Below are 16,064 nucleotides of genomic sequence, written 5' to 3' on the forward strand. Positions count from 1 at the left end.
AACCATCCCCTTAGCCTTCTTGGAATGCCCTTATTACAGTCCTTTTTGCCAAAATCATGTAGTTTCATGAATTCAAGGGTCAGACTCAGCTGAAGAAATGAGCAGCTCCAGCGAAGGAGCAGGAAAGTCATCCTTGCCCGGTGGCCGTGACATCTGCCCACGGACCAGCTCCGGCATTAGTGAGAACAGGCACGGGACCAGCACCGGGAACATCGGCGAGGCTCTGCCAGGACAGGAGGGATCGAGGACTGAGAGAGAACCCGACCCTGCAAGAAAACATCTGCAAGAGCTTTTCGTGAGCCCCCGTCACCCGGCTTGAGCGAAAGCTGTCCCAAGCATTTTCCGAAGGAGAGGGACGGAGAAATCCCGACAGATTTCCCGAGAGCCCTTTGTTCACCCAGGGTTTCTGGCGCAGCTGGGGATGTCAGCAGTTATTCACGGGCTGTTTCTTTTTTAGCCTGCTGTGATCAATAGGTGTGACCCCTCGCACAATCCGATACCGTATCAGCAAGCATGGCAGGAGGGTAAAGATTTCCCTCCCCGCGGCTATAACGCTGTCCTTCGGGGAGGGGAAGAAGCAGTCACTGCCTCTGTGCTGCCTCCTCCCCCCTGTGGGTTTCCTCCAGGCCACCTCTCCGTCCTTTGGTGTTTCACCGGATTTAATGACCCCATCCAGATCACCTGCTAAAAATAAGGAAGCCTGGAATGAAGTGGGAGAAGCAAGATCCACCTGGAGCACATCTAGCGCTGCCCGTGCTGCTGAAGCTCCTGATTGCCCGGCCTTGGGGCTAGGGCATCTCTCACCTCCAGCTCTTCCCCAAAAATCACCAAATTCCTTCCAGATCAGACAGCAGTCACTTGGGGAAATACCCACCTTTTTCTCCCCAAAGAGGGGCAGGCAAGCTGGAGCAGCAAACGGGTTGCGTGCGTGGGCAGGGTGCTGCTCCTTTCACCGAGCGGTGAAAGGGAAGAGGTATCATCTCCCTAGATGAGACGCTTTTTACGGGTGAAACCCTTCCATTTTGGGTGATTTAATCCCCGTCGGAGACCATTTTGCATTCCGAAGGTGGCCATCCCATCCGATCCGTCTCGAGAACTGGTGAAATTGGGAGCCAGTTGGGAGCTCTCTGCTCCCTTGCACACACAGCATGGCCTTACCCTCCATGCAGTGTCCAGGATTTCTTTTTCCTTCTCGCAGGGGGAGCGCAGAGGATCCCCTGCCCCTGCCCCAGATGGCACAACCGAGAGCAATGGCTCCGGACGGACATGTCACAAGAAAACCTCCTTTCTATTTATACAGCGCCTCTGACCTTCGGCTGTTGCTACATCGCGCTCAGCGCAGCACAAACAGATCCTAAAACACCCTGGGGTTTGTTGCTGAAAGGTGCCCGGGTTCGGTATTTTTTCGGGGGGGGGGGTCGTTACGTGCGCCTAGGCTGAGCCTTGTCAGAACGGGGCTCACAGATTAATTTCTTTTTTTTTTTTTTCTGCCCAGATCGCAACTTCTGGGGTTAAAGCTAGTGCTTGAAAACACAGATGGGCTCGGTTTAAAGACTGGGAGAGAATCCAATCGCAAGTTGTCCAGCTGGTGAAACACCCTCGCTGCTGAAAACTGGGGGAACTTGGGAATTCAGGCAGCGACATCTTCCCATCAGAGCCTTTCCCCGGGCCTTTTCCCAGCTGTGCTGACCGGCTCTGAACCCCCAGAAAAATCTTCACGGCACAGTCGGCCTGTGACCCGCTCCCTTCTCACCCTCCTCTCGCACACACCAGACCCAGCTCCATCCATCCCTGGCCACGGACCAGGTTTCTCAGGCGTTTTCCTGAACTTCCTCGCATTTTTTCTCCGCTTCCTTCGAACCGTGGGCACCCGGGCAGGATGCGGGATTGACCCTTGGTGGGACTGGGGCTCTTTTGCTGATTTATCCCTCACCTTCCCCACTACCTTCCGCCACAAAGCAAATTAAAATGAATTTTGTGCAGACACATGTTGGAGGAGCTGCTTGCCACCACGTAGGCATGACCTGCCTGCGCTGTGTGCTGCTTTGCCCCAGATATATTAAAATTTGCAAATAACCTGGGAGCATCACCTGGTCGCAGCAGAATTCAAGCGGGGATTAAACTAAACCTGGCCCAAAACCAGGGATGGACGCTCCCTGCTTCAGCCGAGCCTTGGGGTAGTGTTTCCACTGAAAAAAAAAAAGTGTTTCCAGTCCCTGGAGGACTGGAAGGAGCCCAAGGCGGTTGCCTGGGCTGCCTGTAAACTCTGGCCCTGAGAACAGCCCTGCTGACGAGGTCCTTTCTTAATGCAATTTGTGTCTGAGGTCACCCCCCCCCGGGGCAAGCAGGCAGCGAGGGGCTGGAGGGCCCGCTTGTTTCAAAAGGGGCATAGCTAAAAAAAAAAACGGCTATTTCCCCCAAAAACCTTTCTGTGGCAAAGAGCCAGAGGTTCCCACCTTGCTTGGGGTTCCCAAAACCTTGCTCTGGTGAGTCTGGGGTGAGGTTAAGCCAGTGCAGAGCTGTCCTTTTTCCAGCTTGCCCGTGTCCAGCTCACGTGGGCTGATGCTGTAATTGCAGGAGAAAACAGAGAGTGTCTGCTCGCCACCAAGGATCTCCAGCAAGCTATCCCACAGGGATGCCAACGGAGACCCTGTGTGCTATCCACCTGCTCTGCGGAGGTGCCTGAATCATCCTGGGCCACTTTCAGTGCCATTATGGGCAGCTGAGGGGGGCTCCGATCCACGCGGCCAGCGCAGCTCAGAGAGATGCTCACGGTGCAGGCACCAGGACGTGGCCAGCAGAATGACGCCCAGACGCCACTGATGAGCAGTACCATCGGTCCTCTGAAGCTGGGTGTCTCTACGCAGCTGAATCCCGCGCCAGAGAAGCCTGCTGTTATTTACTTCGATGTGTATCGAGGTCTACAGGCTACTTTGGCTGCAGAAACCCACTATCTCAGTGATACCTCCTCGGGGAGTGACCCAGCCCCGAGGAGCAGCCACTCCGCATCCATCCTTGCCCCCTTGAATACTGAAAGCTGTAGCAGGCAGCCTGAAAACAGCCCTCGTTACCCAGGTCTTCGTTATGTTTAACGAGGGAAGCCTCCCACCGATTTCAGCAGGAGCCATTTCCAGGGATGCACCGGACTCCCAGACTGCGCGCCCCTTGCACGCGTTCCCAAAAAAAGGTCCCCGCTCCTTCCCTGCTGGATGTGAACCGAAAGGTGGAGAAAGCTGCCAAAAAAACCCCAGCTCTGCCTGCGGGTTGGCGTGATGGATGGCAGGGCTCAGCCGAGAGCTGCTTCATTTGGGTGAAAGACGCTGTGTGGGAAGCAGCCCTGCCTGAGCTCCCAAGGTGTGTAGGAGCCAGCCTCGCTTCGTGCCCGTGTGTCGCTTCGGAGAAAACGAGATGCTGGGAGCCGTGAAGGGGGATGGAGGGCAGGGGAAATCTGGTTTCTGTGGGGATGAGGGCAGCAAGGATGCTTTCGGGGGAGTCTAGGACTTTCTCCACCAGGGAAGCCAAAGGCTCGTGGCAGATCTTGTACCCGAAGATGTCCAGGTGCACGGAGCGCGCCTGCCGTGGTTGGGTGTCTGGGTTTGTGCCCTTGGGTTCTCACTTGGAGAAAGCCCTCGGACTTTTTCCTGGCAGAACTGCTCGGCATCAGTGGGTCTTGAACCCCCTTGGACTCGAGGAGGGAGGATTTGCCACAGAACCCCATGCTTTCCATGATCCTCCAAAGATCTCCACTTCTGCTCCTTCCCAGAGTCCAACCAAGGGCTGAAACCAGCAGTACGTCCACGAGCTCGCAGCCCCCTGGGTCGCCTCTTCCTCGGAGAGACCTCTTTGGTCTTGAGCATGTTCAGCACGCCACGAAAGCTCTAGCTGGTGATGAGACAGCCCTTGGCATTGGTATTTCTGAGCACCCCCAAACCATCTGCTCCAGTTTCATCCTTCTCCTGGGTCCCTGTGAGGAGGAGGAGACTCCAGCTGAGAGAAAGGGACAGGCCGCCCACGTGTGCTGAGTAACCATTGCCAAATTGGATGCCAGCGCGCGCGCACGCACACACACACAAATATTTCCACTGAGGTTGCTGTGAACAATGGTCTCCTGATTCTTTGCCGTCCTCAAGGATGGCAATGAGAGAACTCCTCTTCGTTGCCCACTTGGCAAGCTCGGAGAGGAGCACGCTCATGTTCTCTCTCCTGTGCCACCCCACCTTGTGTCCCCACAACCCCACCTTGGTCCCAGCCCTTCTGTAAATATTTCCATGGTTTCTGCAAAGCCATGGGAAGGAGTGAGGTGTCTCCAGCCACCAGCTGAGGTTCGTCAGTGCCTTTTCCAAGGACACGCAGGAGCACAGGCACCTAGCCGGCAGGTCTCTCGGCAGGTCTGGGTGCACGAGGGTCACGTCTCTGCAGCGTCGTACGTGGACAGTGGGATCTGCTGGTGAGGATGTTTGACCCTAGGAGGTGTGAGGAGCTGGGCAAAGTCCTGCTTACACGAGGAGAGGATGGGTTCCTGGTTCATCTGGTGGAGAAACCGGAGTGACTGTCCAGTGCTGGCCACTTCCTACGGCACAGAGGGGCAAAGAGAAGGGATTGAGGTTCCTGGAGGCAAATTTCATTACCTGAGCACTATTTGTAAACGCATGGGGGTCTTCACTCAGCCCTACGTTGTCCTCAGTTTCTCCATGCCTGCAGAGAGACTTCCAGAGAGCCCATCAGACCCCAGCTACCCAAGATTTTGCACCGTCTACAAATAGTTGGTACTTGCTGAAAAGAGCAGATCTGAAACCACAGTTGGCAAATTGCATCAACAAGCATATTCCCAGCGAGGCATTGTTCCAGTTTGTATATGTCTGAAAAGAACTGTTCAGGCATATGTTAAAGTTGGCACCTTCTCCCCGGGACTCGCTACAAGCTGACGGCTGGAGCACGATAACCACATCGAGATGCACAAAACATTCGGCAAATAAGGGAAAACAAAGTCCACTCGAGATGCTAGCAGGGCCGTGACGGTGACAAGCAGCAGGGGAAGAGCAACGTCCCCTGGACGGAGCCCTCATCCTGGCCTGCCGTGTGAGCCAGATGTATTAGCAAGCACTTTTGGAAAGGGTTCAAGAGCAGCGCAGAAAAGCCGAGCAGAAAACCTGCCGTCCCGGTGCTAGCCCGGGATAATCCTTACACAAAGGCTCGGCAGTTGGAAGGGGAGAGGAGGGCAGCACCACCTGCACCCGGACCGCGCGGCGTCCCCCAGGCTCTGTGCTTTGCACCAGGCTGAAGGAGGCGATGCCTTGCGGTCTGCTGGGGCTCAGAGGGGATGCACGGGGCTCGTGAAGGGCTCTCAGCCCCCGCTGAGGTCTGCGCCCTGCAAAACCCATCCTGTGTAGCGGTGAGGAAGAGGAGTTGGGAGCTGCTGCTGCTCCAGCTGTCAAGGCTACATCGGGCCTTTGCTCTGCTGGGGTGCCTTGGTAGAGTGCTCGCCCCCAGGGTGTCTCCTGGACTGAAAATGGCTGGAAAAAGGGGGAAATATTGTCCTGGTTTTGCTTGTCCTTGGGTGTCCACGTAGAGCCGCTGCTGGAGATAGAGTGCTGGGCTGAGCTGGTGGAGCTGCACCTTCATCGGAGCATCCCCTGAGCCACACAAGGGGCTCTGCCCCAGCCTGAGGGTGTCTCATGGCTGGGTGGGGGGACACGTGTGGGCTCCCCCTCATCCCTTCTACCAGAGAAGGGGGTGACTGTCAGAGAGGGGTTCGCCCAAGGCTGGCAGAAGCACGGGAAGCTCAGTGAGACACCCCACACCCCCTCACGTCCCCTGGAAGAGGCAGCACCATCCTGCTCAGATGGCGATGACCTATGCAGCGCAGGGGTAGGACCAAAGGACCTCCAGAGGCCCTTCCAACCTCAGCCGGTCTGAGGTACAGCCTGTAATTCTGTGGGGGCAGCTGAGTGCCTGTCCGGCCTCATTAGCGGGAATAACTAATTACTTGCCCTGCTGTCTCGCTGGAAAGCAGCATAAAATGAGTGGCAGCAGCCCCCGCTTCTCCTCCCCATCCCAAGGCCTCTGTCAGGAGTGGCGTGACGCCCATGGAAGGGGACGAGGGGAGAAGCAGAGCCCAAGGGCGGGTGCTGTAGGACCCGGTGCCAGCTCGAGGAGGACCATGTGCCACCAACCCCTGCGTGGGTGGGAGCAGGGACATCATGGACAGCAGCTCCGTGGACCACGTTGTGGCTGTTTTCCTTCCGGCACCTCGGCTTTCGCCATGGAGAAGGCAACTCCACGCCACACCACCATCGGCAGTCTGGGTCCTTGGGCAAATCCCAGGATCCCAACGTGGCTGAGGCGGGCAGGGCCCCCCGTGTCCCCTCCCAGCCCCACATCCCGGCGGCTGCTGAAGCTCCCCCAGGAGGAGCCCCCCAAGCTCTGGGCAGCCTGTGCCAGGGCTCCGGCACCCGCCCGGCCCAGCAGTGCTGCCTGAGGGGCAGGGGGAGCCGCCGGGGCTCCGCGCTGGGCCCGCGGCCTCCGGGCCTGGCCCTGGGCACCGCTGACAACAGCCTGGCTCTGGCCTCTCCGCACCTCCCTGCGGGGCCTGGCGGACACGGATGGGATCCCCCTGCCCTCCTCGTCCCCAGGCCGAGCAGCCCCGGCTCTCTCGGCCTCTCCTCGCAGGACAGCGTCACAGAATCATTGGGGTTGGAAGAGCCCTCTGAGATCTGGTCCAACCCTACCACCGCTGTCACCCACCGAACCACGTCCCCAGGCCCCACGTCCAACCTCTCCTTGAACACCCCCAGGACGGTGACACCACCACCTCCCTGTCACCCCGTCCCTACACCTGACCGCTCTTTCTGAGAAGAAATGTCTCCTCATTCCCCACCTGAACCTCCCCTGGCACAACCTGAGGCCATTCCCTCTCATCCTATCACTGGTCACCTGTGGGAGGGGGCCGACCCCCATGTCCCCACACCTCCCTTTCAGAGAGCAATGAGGTCTCCCCTGAGCCTCCTTTTCCCCCAAACAACCCCCCCAGGCCCTGCAGCGCCTCGGAGGGGTGATTTTGGGCTCACCCCACTGTTCCCAGTGCTCTCTGGCACTGGGAGGGGGGGCTGACAGGGGGCCCAGCACCCCATGCACAGCCTCACCACCCTCCCTTCTCTACCAAGGGAGGCTTGGGGGGGGGGGGGTCACCCCCACAGTACTGGGGTGCCTTGGGGGGGGATGCAGGTGCCTGGGGGGGGGAAGATGCCTTGGGGGGGATGAAGGTGCCTTGGGGGGGGGGATTAGGGTCCCTTAGGGGGGTGCTGGTGCCTTGAGGGGGGGATGAAGATGCCTTGGGGGGGGGGATGTAGGTCCCTTGGGGGGGGGGATGCAGGTCTTGGGGGGTGTTGAAGATGCCTTGGGGGGGGATGAAGGTGCCTTGGGGGGGGCATGAAGGTGCCTTGGGGGGGGGGAATGCAGGTGCCTTGGGGGGGGGAATGCAGGTGCCTTGGGGGGGCATGCAGGTGCCTTGGGGGGTGTTGAAGGTGCCTTGGGGGGGGATGAAGGTGCCTTGGGGGGGTGTGAAGGTGCCTTGGGGGGGATGAAGGTGCCTTGGGGGGGATGAAGGTCCCTTGGGGGGGGATGAAGGTGCCTTGGGGGGGATGCAGGTGCCTTGGGGGGGATGAAGATGCCTTGGGGGGGGATGAAGGTGCCTTGGGGGGGGATGAAGGTGCCTTGGGGGGGGGATGAAGGTGCCTTGGGGGGGGATGAAGGTGCCTTGGGGGGGGATGAAGGTGCCTTGAGGGGGGATGTAGGTGCCTTGGGGGGGGATGAAGGTGCTTTGGGGGGGCATGAAGGTGCCTTGGGGGGGGGATGAAGATGCCTTGGGGGGGGATGAAGGTCCCTTGGGGGGGGATGCTGGTACCTTGGGGGGGGCCACTCTGCCAGGGGCCGATCTGGGGGCGGCGAGGGAAGAGTTAAAGGGAAGGCGAGCGGCTCCGGCCTCCCTCCCTCGCCGCCTCCCCCCCCCGCCGTTAGGCTGCCGCTTTGACAGGGGGTGGGGTCGGGGCCGGCCGCCGTTTTTGCCGCAAGAAGGGGGGGGGAAACGTGGCAGGCGTGCTTGGGGGTGGGCGACGGGCGACAAAATGAGGTGAGAGCCCCCCCGGCGGCCAGGCTGGGGGCCACCAGGCAGCCCTCCCGGCGCCGCCCGGCTCCATGCCCGCCGATGCCTCGCACCCCGCCGCTTCCCAGCGAGCATCCCCGCCACCAGTAAGGCTCTGGGGGGGGGGAACTGGGAGATACTGGGGTGGAGGATGGGGAAGGGGGGGGCACGCTGTTCTTCCCCCCCCCCGCCTCACCCCCAAGTGGTTCTTTGGGGGTAAAAAATGAGGGGGGAGTGGGGGGGGAGGGAAAGGGGGGGGGGGCACCCCAAATGGCCGCCCGGGTGTGATTTGGGGATGGGGATGGGGGTTTGGGGGCGGGGGGGGGCTGTGAGAGGGATTGCTGGGGGGGTGAGAGAGGCTGGGAGGGGGGACGAGGTGGGGGGGGGGGGGAATGGCTGCTTGTTTGTGCCTGAAGTCACAGCTGCCTGGATCCGGCCCCCGCGGGGCCCGCTTGGGGATGACAGCACCCAAAAATAGAGCAGGAGATGGGGAAATGTTTTTGGTTTTTTTTTTGGGGGGGGGGGGATTTGGGCACGAACCCACTTGCCCGGCAGCATCGGGTCGGGCGTGTGTTGGGTGGGTGTGTGCCCCCCCACCCCCTTGCTCCGAGACCCCCCAGATCCTTTATTTAGGGCTTCGTTTTGGGGTGATGGAGGGGAACGGTGGCTGGGGAGGGGGGGGCTTGATGTCGGGGGGGTGGCGGGGGGGGTCTCGGATGGAGCCGGCAGCGGTGCTGGCGGCCGAGCGGGCGCTCGGCGTGCAGTTGCTGGGAATTATGTCATCGGCCTCGGAGCTGGGTGGCCCTCGCCCAGCAGCGGCGAGGGGGGGGGGGGACACGAGGCAGGGGGGCACCTGCGTGGGACCCCCCCCCCCCCCCCGGGGAGGCACCGAGGGCGACGTGAGGATGGGAGCATCGCTCCGCTTCTCCTGCTGGCAGGGCTGGGGGTGGTTGCTGACCCCCCCCCCCCCCCCGCAAGCAGGCTGCATCCCTGCCCCACAGCCCCGCTGCGGCCCCACGGGCATCGCCGTGAAGCCAGGGGCTCTGCGGCACTGCAGCACCGACCCCCACCTCGGTGTGCGTGTGGAAATGGGGGGGCAGAGACCCCCTCTGTCACCCCCCCCCCCCCCCCGTGAGGCTGAGGACGGGGCAGGGAGAGGAGCAGGGTGCTGCGGGGCGGTGCTGGAGCTGCCGCTTTCTGCCCCACACGCAGGTAGGGGGGGGGAGAGATGCTGGCGACAGCCCCTTGAATCCACGCCGGGAGCGAGCGCGCCCAGCCTGGGGGTGCCGCTGCCCCCCCCCCCGTGAGATAACCTCTGGTGCCTCCCTTAGCTCCTCCAGCCTCTGCTTCCAGCATCCTTCGTGGGCAAAACCCGGACCGTGCCAGCAGCGGGGTCCTTCCGGGCTGACACCGGTGTTAAAATAGGGCGCAGGACCCCCCCCGGCAGGGTTTGGGGACCCCTCTGTCACCGGCTCGCCCGTGCCCTCCCCGGGGAGGCGATCGCCCCGCGCGGTTTGTTTATGTGCAGGCTGGAGCGGCGATGTGCCGCCGCTATATATAGCACGCCGTGCTGTCATCCGAGTTCAGCCCGGCTGGGGAATTTATTTCCTCGCCGAGCTCGGGAGGCGACCGGGCCGGGAGCAGGCGTGGGGACGCCGTGCTGCCATCCCCCCCATCCCTGCCCCGTGCCCCACGCGCTGGCTCTGCGGGGACGGAGGGGCCGAGGGGGAATTTGTGGAGGGGAGCAAAAATCCCCCGCTGGCTCCGCGGGGCTTGGGTGGGTGTTTAAGAAGTGGCGCAAGGGCACGCACGGCCACACGTGCTCTGCGTGCCGGGATCCCCCGTCCTCGAGCTAATATTTGCTGGGTCACCGGGCTGATGTCTTAAGGAGCAACCCCACGGCCCCAGATCCAAAAAGGGGAGGTAGAAAAGTGTTGGAGAGCCCCGTGTCCCCAATGTCCCCGACCTCCACGGGGGCTGCAGCATCACCGCAGTGGCACGGGCACGGCGCACGGTGCGGGCATCTCCTGCCGGCCTCCTGCCTCGCCAAAGGGCAGGCGGGGAGGGCGGTTTCCAAAACGCATGCAGGAATCCCGATAAAGTGGGTTGCAAAAAGTTTCTGTAGGGAGCCCTGTCCCGACGGGGAAGCTTCGGTGTGAAGGGGGTGTCGCCGGAGCTGCCGTAAGGCTCGAAACCTGTGGGATCGCGCCAGGGAAATCCCAGCCGTGCCCAGGGCTCTCGGAGAGATCCGGCAAACAAAGGGTGAAAAGAGGAGATTTCTCTTTTTCCCTTCTCGGCAGATCTTTCCCCATTAGTCATTCTTGTCACAGGAGCTGGCAAACACGGTTATTATTTGAGGGATCTGAAAGTGAAATGGAGGCACGCGCCCAGGAACTGAGGTGTCCCGGCCCCGGGGGCTGCTCCGGCCCCTCCGGGTCCCCCCCCGGGGCTGGGGAAGTGGGAGAGGGTCCGGGCACGGACCCGAGAGCTCGGTTTTGGGGCCAGGTGGGTGCAGGAAAAGCACCCAGCCGTGGTGCTCTGCCATGAAGGTGGTGGTCCCAGCGCTTGGAGACCCTGCCCCAGCCCCTGCCCTTCTAAATAAAGGGGGCAAAGCACCCCCCAGGCTCATTTCTCCACCACCCAGGCGCTGTCCTGTGCCTGATGACCGAGGGCTGGCTGAATCCAGGCACAATCCTGGCTGAGAGAGTGGAAATTCCCCCCAGGGCTCGTGCAGGAGCTGCAGAAGCCACCAAGCTGCTGCAAGGCTCGCCACCAGGCCCTCTGCTACCCGAGTTTCTCCCTCCCCAAATTGTCTTTGCAGTGAACACACCGATCCTGTGGATTTTAGTTTTGCTGCCCGGGTCTGGCTCCTGAGGCAGAAGGACGCAGAAACCAGGTGGGACCGTGGCGATTCCAGCTCCAAGTCACAAACGTGGGCCCCAAACCTCGCTGCTTTTATTGCAAAAATGCCTCTTCTTAGCCGCTGCTCTTTCCGTCCTTCTCACACTCATGCACCGAGCTTCGCAGCAGCCACGAGGGCTGGAAAGGTTTTGGGGTCTCCTTTGGAAGAAAGGTTTTTTTGGGGATTACGGGACAGCAGCTGGAGCCTCGCTGGGGCACTTTGTGCCCAAGGGTCCGGGAAGGCTTGCGTGGAAATCACACCTCCAACCTGGGCTAAGAGAGAGCCTCTCCCATTCTCCATCATTTGGTAGTCGGGGGATTTATTTAATGAGCCGAGCTGGACTTTTCCTCTCCACGAATCTCCCCGATAGCTTTCTGCCCTGTGTTTTCTGATGCCCTTTAGCATCCTGGCGGGTCCTTGCACCTCTCCAGGCCCACGCGGGTGTAAGGGAGCCCGTTCGCTTCGCAGGCAGCTCGGAAGCAAGCCGATCGTGTTATTACCACGCGCTGCTCCTCGCACACACGCACAGCCTCGCAAATATTTATCAGCTGGAGAAACACACGGGCTCGGGAGTTGCCAAGTAACATAACAAGAGGCGCTTTTAAATAAATATACGTGCGTCTGCGGGTGACGAATTAACCAAATCCGCTGGTATGTGGCCCAAAGACGTGCTTTCCTCTGGAAGCACAGCACCGGCAGCAGTAAGGACGAGCTGAGCCAGGAAAAAAATGTGCGATAAGCACTTTGTGCGTGTGTCCACCAGCGAGGGAAACGCGGGGGGAGTCGGGGCCGTGCCCGTGTCTGCAGGGAGGGAGAGGCAAGCCCGGTGCCGTGGGCTGGATCTCCTCCTGCAGGCCCCAAGGGCTGCTCCCTATATAGGACAGGCTCAGGTTTGCAATATACCCCATTGTGGATCCTGTATTGCTCACTGGTTCTCCGTTTCCTTTGCCTGTGAGCATCCACGAAGCAGCCCAGGGCTCCTCTGTTCAAATAAATCCAGCAGCAGCTGCGCTTACCCCAGCCTGCCCCACGCTTGGGTTGCATTCCCCACCTAACCAGGGTTTTCCAGGGCTCCGTCCCTCTTCTCCCGTCGCTAAATCCTGCTAAATCCTTGCTGTGCAGCCGGTTTGCAAGCCTCTCCTCCTTCCAGGGAGAAGCCCTGTCTTGCGGGGTGGGATTCGGTGGAGATGCTCAAGTCCATCAGCTCCTCCCCGCTGTCCCCGGAGAGCTGGAGGCACTCGTGTGGCCTTAAGGCTGTCACTTTGGGGGTCACTTCGGGGTCCTCGCCTGAAGTGAAGCACGAAGAGGGGTCCCTGGGTGAGAAACTGGGCAGAGCCAGCGGGGTGAGCACCCCCAGATGTGTCTTTTCAGGGAGAACCAACACTGCCTGCCCTTGGCGTGCCCAGGGCAAGGCTGAATGGGTGGGATGGGGTTGTCCCCAGCTGCTGGGGGCACCCTGTGCTCGTCCAGCTTGGGAACAGCTTCGTCCCACGTGCCTGCGCCCTCCCCTCCGGGCTCACAGCACCCCGCAAAGGAGCCGACGTGCACGGGGAGCTCGGAGCTTTTATTAGCCCCGATGCTGCAGCTGTGGGCACGGGAGCTCGTCCCCTTGTCCCTGCTTTCTAATTATATCCGGTGATCTAGTACAAGCTCTTTCTGCTCCCCGTGGGCCGTGCCGTAATTATATCCCCAGCCCTGCCCTTCACAAGTGCTTGGAGGGATAACCCAGCCATCCCACCCGAGGTTTGGGGACCGGCCGTCCCACCAGATGCTTCCCTGTCCCTCCTGCTCGGGGCACCGGGGACATTTTGCTCCTCGTGGTGCAAGGAACTGCAAGGGGACGGGGACAGGGACGTGTCTGGGGCCGCCCAGGGAAGTGGTGGGGTCCAGCTCCTCCTGTCTGCCAGCAGCTGAACGGGGATCGAGCTGGATCCTGACGAGATTTGCCATCAGCAGGGCCTGGGAGGAGCAGGAATACCCCGAAAAGGTGAGGGTGCAGGGCACCGTGGGATGGGAACGGCCCCGAAAGTAGGCGCAGAGGCAGCCTCTGCCCCCCGTTCCAGCAGCTGGGCTGGCTCCTGGCTCCTTGGGGTGGCTCAGAGGGGACAGGATGGAAGGGAGAGGACAAAACCGTCCCTAAAACCATCAGGGATGCTGACGGAGATCAGCACCCTGCTCTCCCTGCGCCGTGGTCCTGCTTCCCCTGCCCAGGAGGGCTGGGAAGGAACCAGGACCTGCTCCTGGCTCCAATCCCTCCCTCCTTAGGCAAACACATTTCTCAAAATGCCTCTAGGAGCAGCCACAGCCCCACCCCGTGTCAGCCAGGACATAAATACCACCTCACATGATAGGATGAGATATTTTAACGCCTTATCTCGTGGATAAGGCTGTGAATTTGCGAGCTGCACGTGTTTGGGGCCGGCAACGTCCCGCGGCCAAGGACCTCTTCTGTCTTCCAGCAGAGCCAGGGCAAACTCATCTCACCCGTGGCCGACGCCTGCTGGCGCTCCCCAGGGACAGCCAGGGCTTTGTCTCCCCCCCATGCTTTCAGGAGCCCGAAGTAGCTCTTAAATAACCATTTAAATAAAAATTTTTAAAAAAATAAAACGCAAACAAGGGAGCCCAGGCACCCAGCAGGACGGCAAACACTCCCGGAGGAGCACCAGGCGCGGTGTTTGCTTTAAGAACGAGTCCTGCAGCTCACACGAGCAGCCCCGAGCAGCATCCCCACGCCCTGCCCACCCTCCAGCATCGCATCCTCCAGCCGGAGGTGATCCCTCCGAGCTGGGACTTAATTGCTCCTTCTTTAATGAACTCTTCCGTCCCTCGTCCATCGATGGCTTTTCCTCCCCCCTTCAACCCTCGAGGAGGCAGGAGCTGAAGCGGAGGCCGTGGAGGGGCACGGCCCCAACGCCAGGCAGGACGGGGGAAAATCCTTTCGCTGCAATTTTCCCCCCGCCCGTGGCATGGGGGTGAAAGGATTTGTGCAGCCCTGCAGGGCTCGCGCGGCTCGGCCTCACGGGGACGGGCAGGGGTGGGTTTGGGCCAGCATCCTGCTGCTCGGAGGGGGAGCAGCCGAAAGACAACCCCAGCACCCCGCGCATCCCCCGGTACCGTGTCTCTGCTTCCACCACCCTCTGACTCTTTCCCCTTTCACTTCCAGGGCGCCTTTTCCCCGGCTCTCACAGCTTTCTCCCGCCACCGCAAGCTTTCCTGACAGCTCTTGACACCTAACTTCATTCCAATCGATCTCGCGGGGCTAATTAACTGATCGCAGCAATCGGCATAAACTCCCCAGGTGGTTGCCCCTCTCGGGAGGGCCGCGCGGTGGCTGCTGGCCTTGGGCTTCTGCTTCGGGGCCACCCCGGGCAGGGACCCTGCAGGGGTGCAGGAGTTAGGAAGGGGCAGCCCCAGCACGATTCCCTTGCAAAATTTATTGCCAGGGGCCAAAACCTCGGTAGGTCGAGCGGGGAGGATCCAGGAGGTGCCACGGGTTGAGTGCCCTCTGATGGTCTTGGCTATTTTGGGGGAGGTCTGAGGGTAACTTTCTTCATCCCTCCAGTCCTGCGTCAGCTTTGCTGGGCTGAGCCACATCCCTCCATCTCTTCTTTCTCCTTTTCTCGAATATTGCCCTGCAATCAGCATCCCTCCAGCCTGCTGGGACCAGAAGGAAATCCCGGGGCTTCTTAGATATAGGATACGCAGCAGGCCGCAGCACTCCTCGCCCTGCTTCTACGGGACCCTCGGGAGCAAATTACGAGAGGCCGCTGTTTAAAAATGTTTGTCCCCAGGCCGTGGCGTTTAGTGTTTTCCTGGGTTACTAATGGACCGGAAAGCACTTTGTCGCCCCTGCGCAGGATGAAACATCAGCCTGCTTTTTGCAAGGCCAGGAGAGAAACCGCTGAGCGTTTCCGCCTTTGCTCCCCTGTCACCAGCGATTTTCTGATCTCCGGCCGAGTCCTGGGAACGCTGCTGCGGGGTCACTTGGCTTGCTGCTCTTCGTTTTGGGGAAATCAAAGCGAAGGAGGCTTCCTCCCCGTTGTCTGTGAACCTCGGAGCGAGATCTGGTACGGGCAGCCTTTGGGAAGGGAATTTGCTGTAAACTGAATTTGCTGCGCCCCAAAACGTTGCGGGGTAAATGCCCTAACTTCCTTCATCCAGCACTCAACCGTGTTCTTGTCCCAGCAGCCGACGTTGGGTTTTGGGTGGGGAAAAGACATCCTGAGTGAATGTGGGGTCTCCGAGACCCTTTGACCCTGCCCATGCCGCCAAAACCCCAGATTGTTGGCCATAATTGTAACACAATTCCTCTCCGAAGGCTTGCAAGGCAGGGCAGAATGAATTTCCCTCCTTTCCCCACAATAACCTCATCCCAAGAGACATTCAATGGCACCGTTTGAATCCATTCAAACCCTATTAAGCCTTTCTAATGCAAGAAGGGGAATAAAGGCAGAGACAAAAGGCTGTTCTGGAGGAGGGGAGGGGAAGGAAGCGGCTCCCAAAATGGGAGCTGGACCGGACGGGATCAGCTCCGGCAGTGAGAGCTGGCGCCGATGCCCACGGGGCTGTTTGCCTCTTAAAAGTGGTGAAACACAACGTGGGGGCCTTCCTCTACCTCTTCTCCCAAGGCCACCACCTCTGGCCAGTGGGACAGAGGCCGTTTGGGCCAGCCCTTCCGACTCAGCAAGTCGTGGAGAGCTCCTCCAGGGCTTTCAGTCCCTTAGGACGAGGGGTCCGTGGCACCGTGGCGCAGCGCGGCCGCGCTCTCGTGTCCTCCTCTGGGGCCCCGTGTACCTGCCCAACCCGTGGTGCTGTGCCGGGTGTCAGTGCCAGGTTTTTGTGCTGGTGAGCCGCCAGGCCCTGCATTTCTTGGCAGTCCCTCCCCAGGAGTCAACACATCCTGCTGCCGCCTCGGCGTACCTACCCGCTGGCGTGGCACCGCGGCACGTGTCCAGCCGAGTCACCCTGAACCAGGACACCCCAAAGCTTCGTCCCGGCCAAAATCTTCCCTGGAGACACCCC

General features: G+C 60.6%; 1 protein-coding gene across 2 annotated transcripts in view; it reads left to right on the forward strand.

Annotated features, from left to right (window-relative positions):
* The first annotated feature begins 8,049 nt into the window (after window positions 1-8,049).
* The window catches only part of LZTS3 (leucine zipper tumor suppressor family member 3), a 36,893-nt gene continuing 28,878 nt past the window's right edge, over window positions 8,050-16,064 (forward strand). The window contains exon 1 of one of the 2 annotated variants that reach the window (XM_066997077.1): window positions 8,050-8,247. The gene's annotated coding sequence lies outside the window, so the exon portion shown is untranslated. The remainder of the gene's footprint in view (window positions 8,248-16,064) is intronic. The other variant, XM_066997075.1, reaches the window with a different exon arrangement.

The sequence above is a fragment of the Anser cygnoides genome, chromosome 4 (assembly GCF_040182565.1).
Source record: "Anser cygnoides isolate HZ-2024a breed goose chromosome 4, Taihu_goose_T2T_genome, whole genome shotgun sequence".
NCBI classification, from domain to species: domain Eukaryota; kingdom Metazoa; phylum Chordata; class Aves; order Anseriformes; family Anatidae; genus Anser; species Anser cygnoides.